Raw genomic sequence first — 5,419 nt, 5'->3', positions numbered from 1 at the left:
TGGTTGGATCTGCTTGCAATCAAAGGGACTCTCAAGAGTCTTCTTCAACATCACAGTTCAAAAGCATCAATTTCTCAGCTCTCAGCTTTCTTTATAGCCCAACTCTCACATCCATACGTGACTACTGGAAACACCATAGCTTTGACTAGATGGACCTTTGTTGGAAAAATAATGTCTCTGCTTTTTAATATGCTGTCTAAGTTGGTGTTCTTGCCTGGAGAATCCCAGGGACGGGGGAGCCTGGTGGGCTGCCATCTATGGGGTCGCACAGAGTTGGACACTGTGGGGAGCTGCCCGTGAGAACGGGGTCTTTGCCTGAAGGACACAGCTCTGGGAGCTGCCTCAGTCCTTGAGGGTTTGCTTGCAAACATAGCTCTCTGTCCCGCCACCCCAGAGATTAGGTGATTATTTACTGCAGACACCTGGAGTTCTGGACAAACTTCTCACACACAGGGAAATGTTATCTGGTGTAAGAAATAATAACAGGGTGCCATTCCCATGCTCTCAAGATTTCTTGCGACTTTTTGTAAGATGTATAGGTCAACCAAGAAAAATGCTAACTGTCTTGTCTTTCTCACGCTCTCCTGTATAAATATAAGATGCTGAATAAAGTCGTGGTCAGACTGCGTCCCTTCGTGGAAACGTGTCTGAACCTCTCGACCCCATCTTTGTTGTAGAATTCTTTTGCTGAAGTTTCCTTTCTCAGCTGCGCTGTGCACGTTCTCGGGACCTGATTGATTTTGCCGGCTGGCACGGGCAGGTGGCGCCCGAACAGGGACTCGGGAATCGGAGCGCGACGACAGCCGCTGCCTGCCAAGATTGAGGTAAGTAAAGAGGAATTCCTAATTAATTAAAGTAAAGGGCAGGGAGTGTTATTGTCGAGAGTAATAAATCATGGGACAAGGCAATAGCCACCAGTTATTTGTACATATGTTGAAAACTATGTTAAACGGTAGGGGAATTCATGTAAATAAGTTACAGCTAGAGAAGTTTTTACTTTTTATAGAAGAAGTTTGTCCTTGGTTTCCAGAGGAAGGAACAGTAAGTCTGAAAACTTGGAAGAAAGTAGGAAAACAATTGCAGACATATTATTCCTTACATGGTACCAATCGTGTCCCTGTGGATGCTTTCTCTTTGTGGACTCTGATAAGAGACTGTCTGGATCCTGAACATGAAGGACATAAGATTCAAATGGCCCTCAGGGATTCCAGAGAACCCGAAGTTGCAGAGCCTTCTGCCCCTCCGCCTGAGCCACTTTATGCTGTGCCTGAGGGAACAGCTTGTAAGGCTGGAGGGAATGATGATGTGTTAAGCTCTGATGAACAGGAAGAGTTAAATGAGCAAGCGCCTCAGTACCATAGAGAGGATATGCCTTGGGAGATGATGGTTAGCATGCAACCCCCTATAGGAAAAGGGGAATTAAAGCATTCAGGGCTTTCCGAAGAACAGCTGGAGAATTTAATTCAGAAAATTGTTATAGCAGTAAAAAATGATGCACAGGGAGACTCCCACTCCAGCCAGCCTGTGCCTCTAGCACATCCTCCCTTGGTTCTTGCTGGGCTCGATCCACCTCCACCTTTCGTAGAACCGCGAGAGCTTATATCCATCCCTGCTTCTTTGCCCGGTGAAAACATAGTAATTAGAAGTGAGATATTATTATCTCCTCTTCAACAAGCGATTAAGCGAGCTAATGAAGAAAGAGAATGTATTCCTGGGTTTTCAGGAATCTATCCAGTATTTGAAAATGCTCAACACAGAGGTATTATGAACCACTGCCCTTTAAGCAACTAAAAGAGTTTAAAATGGCTTGTGCACAATACGGCCCAACTGCGCCGTTTACTCAGGCTATTATAGAGGCTTTAGGAAACCAAAATCTGCCACCTAATGATTGGAAAAAGGTTGCTTGGGCTTGCTTATCTGGAGGAGATTATTTACTATGGAAATCTGAGTTTGCTGAGCAGTGTGGGATCACAGCCGATATCGGCGACAGGGACTGAACACCACTTACGAAATGATGGTGGGAGAGGGAGATTATCGAGACACTAATAATCAACTTAATTATTTGCCTGGAGTCTACCCTCAGATTAGTGCTGCGGCTCTACGAGCATGGAAAACACTTCCAAATTCTGATAAAAAGACTGAAGATTTACCTAAAATTCGCCAGGGGCCAGATGAACCATATCGATTTTGTTGCCCGCCTGCTTGAGGCAATTAGTAAAATGATAGGGGATGAGCAGGCAGGAATGGTGTTGGCTAAACAGCTTGCTTATGAGAATGCCAATTCGGCTTGTCAAGCTGCCCTGAGACCTTACAGAAAAAAGGGAGGCTTATCCAATTATGTACGGATTTGTGCTGATATCGGCCCTTTGTACGTTCAAGGCATAACTTTGGCCACGGCATTACAAGGAAAGACAGTCAAAGAAGTACTGTATCAACAACAAAAGCGGGATAAGGGATAAAATTTTGCAATTTGCTCACTATCACCAATTTCTCTTCCCCAAAATTGTTGTTTCTCAGCCCCTTGCCGACACCCTAACTGTATTTACTGATGGCTCTTCTAATGGAATAGCTAGTCTGATTATACAGGACAATACTGCTGCCTGGCGTACTAATTATAAGTCTGCTCAAGAAGTAGAACTATTTGCCGTATTTCAGGCTCTATTACAAATCTCTGCTCCATTTAATTTATATTCTGACAGTCAATATATCATAAGAGCCTTTAACACTATTGAGACTGTTCCATTTATTGGTACCCTGAATTCTACTATTCAAACTCTTTTTCGTGATATACAACATTTAATTTGCTCCAGAGTTAATAAATGCTATTTCTGTCATATTCGTGCTCACTCTGGACTTCCTGGACTTTTAGCACGAGGCAATGCTTTTAGCTGACGAAGCTACATGTATGATATTTCCTTCATTGGAACAAATGGCAAAAACTTCTCACAGCTTACACCATCAAAACAGCAATAGCTTAAGACTTCAATTTGGCATTACTCGAGAAGCTGCCAGACAGATTGTTAAGCAATGTCAAACATGTCCTCAATTTTTTAGCATCCCCCATTATGGAGTTAATCCCCGAGGATTGTTGCCAAACAACATATGGCAAATGGATGTTACCCATATTCCTGAATTTGGTAAACAAAAATTTGTTCATGTTGCTATTGACACCTTCTCCGGCTTTTTACATGCCTCTCTACAATCCAGAGAGGCTAGCAAACATTGCATAGCTCATTGCATTAAATGTTTTGCTGTTATGGGAACCCCTAAAACCATAAAAACAAACAATGGTCCAGGATACACTGGAAAAAATTTTCAACTATTTTGTACGCAATTGTCTATCTCACATAAAACGGGTATCCCTTATAATCCTCAAGGTCAAGGAATCATTGAACAGGCGCATCAAACTCTCAAACATCAATTGCAAAAACTAAAGAAGGGGGAATTGTATCTCAATACCCCCTCCAACCCTCTAAACCATGCTTTATTCGTTCTAAATTTTTTACAATTGGATGTATGTGGTCATTCAGCAGCACAGCAATTTTGGAACTTTGATGTGCAAACAATAAGACCTAAAGTCTTTTGGAAAGACCCACTTGTGGGAAAAGGGTATGGACCAGATCCAGTAATAATTTGGGGACGAGGGTATGTTTGTGTTTTCCCACAGGATGCCGAAGGGCCGCGCTGGCTGCCAGAAAGGTTGGTACGCACGGCGGAGACAATCTCTCATAAACCAGATGAGGAGATTGATGATTCAAGAGCATGATGAATTACCATCTCAGCAACAACTCCAGGCATTGATGTGAGAGGCACAGAATCGTGTTGCTGTGCAGGGCGATCCAATATCGCCTTTAAGCTTCCTGATAACCTTATTAATTATCTTAAATCAGATTAATACTGCACACTCTGAAGAATATTCAAGTGTTTACTGGGCTTATTTGCCTGACCCTCCCCTTCTCCAACCCGTGGACTGGGAGGGTCAGTCCATTCCCATATACACTAATGAAACTGTTTTGCTTCTTGCACCTTGTTTAATTAAAAAACTGACTGATGATCTATGGATGATAAAGGCTTCCATCTATGGAAATGGTCTGTGGTTAAAGGAACATAAGTGTGCGCCTATATAAAAAGAAAGGGGGAGATGCAGGGAGCTGCCCATGAGAACGGGGTCCTTTGCCTGAAGGACACAGCTCTGGGAGCTGCCTCAGTCCTTGAGGGTTTGCTTGCAAACATAGCTCTCTATCCCGCCACCCCAGAGATTAGACGATTATTTACTGCAGACACCTGGAGTTCTGGACAAACTTCTCACACGCAGGGAAATGTTATCTGGTGTAAGAAATAATAACAGGGTGCCATTCCCATGCTCTCAAGATTTCTTGTGACTTTTTGTAAGATGTATAGGTCAACCAAGAAAAATGCTGTCTTGTCTTTCTCACACTCTCCTGTATAAATATAAGATGCTGAATAAAGTCGTGGTCAGACTGCATCCCTTCGTGGAGACATGTCTGAACCTCTCGACCCCATCTTTGTTGTAGAATTCTTTTGCTGTAGTTTCCTTTCTCAGCCGCGCCATGCACGTTCTCGGGACCTGATCAACTTTGCCGGCTGGCACCGGCAGGACACGACTGAAGTGACTTAGTAGCAGCAGCTAGGTTGGTAACAGCTTTTCTTCTAAGGAGCAGGTGTCTTTTAATTTCATGGCTGCAGTCACCACCTGCAGTGATTTTGGAGCCCAAGAAATTAAAGTCTGTCACTGTTTCCATTGTTTCCCCATCTATTTGCCATGAAGTGATGGAACTGGATGCCATGATCTTCATTTTTTGAATGTTGAATTTTAAGCCAGACTTTTTACTGTCCTCTTTCACTTTCATTTAGAGGCTCTTTAGTTCCTCTTCACTTTCTGCCATAAGGGTGGTGTCATCTGCATATCTGAGGTTATTGATATTTTTCCTGGCAATCTTAATTCCAGCTTGTGCTTCATCCAGCTTGGCATTTTGCATGATGCATATAAGTTAAATAAGCAGGTGACAATATACAGCCTTGACATACTCCTTTCCCAATTTGGAACCAGTCTATTATTCCATGTCCAGTTCTGACTGTTGCTTCCTGACCTGCATACAGATTTCTCAGGAAGCAGGTCAGGTGTTCTGTTATTCCCATGTCTTTAAGAATTTTTCACAGTTTGTTATGATCCACACAGTCAAAGGCTTTGGCATAATCAATAAAGCAGAAGTAGATGTTTTTCTGGAAATATCTTGCTTTTTCCATGATCCAACGGATATTGGCAATTTGATCTCTGGTTCCTGTGCCCTTTCTAAATCCAGCTTGAACATCTGGAAGCTCACAGTTCACGTACTCTTGAAGCCTGGCTTGAAGAATTTTGAGCATTACTTTGCTAGTGTGTGAGATGAGTGCTATC

At 42.9% G+C, this 5,419-nt stretch overlaps 1 pseudogene; it reads left to right on the top strand.

Annotated features, from left to right (window-relative positions):
• The first annotated feature begins 232 nt into the window (after nucleotides 1–232).
• LOC139176160 (endogenous retrovirus group K member 10 Gag polyprotein-like) lies at nucleotides 233–4,523 on the top strand (annotated as a pseudogene).
• The last annotated feature ends 896 nt before the right edge of the window (nucleotides 4,524–5,419 follow it).

Source organism: Bos indicus, chromosome 15, assembly GCF_029378745.1.
Source record: "Bos indicus isolate NIAB-ARS_2022 breed Sahiwal x Tharparkar chromosome 15, NIAB-ARS_B.indTharparkar_mat_pri_1.0, whole genome shotgun sequence".
NCBI classification, from domain to species: Eukaryota; Metazoa; Chordata; class Mammalia; order Artiodactyla; family Bovidae; genus Bos; species Bos indicus.
Note: the sequence above shows the minus strand (reverse complement) of the source record. Positions and strands in the feature narration are given on the sequence as shown.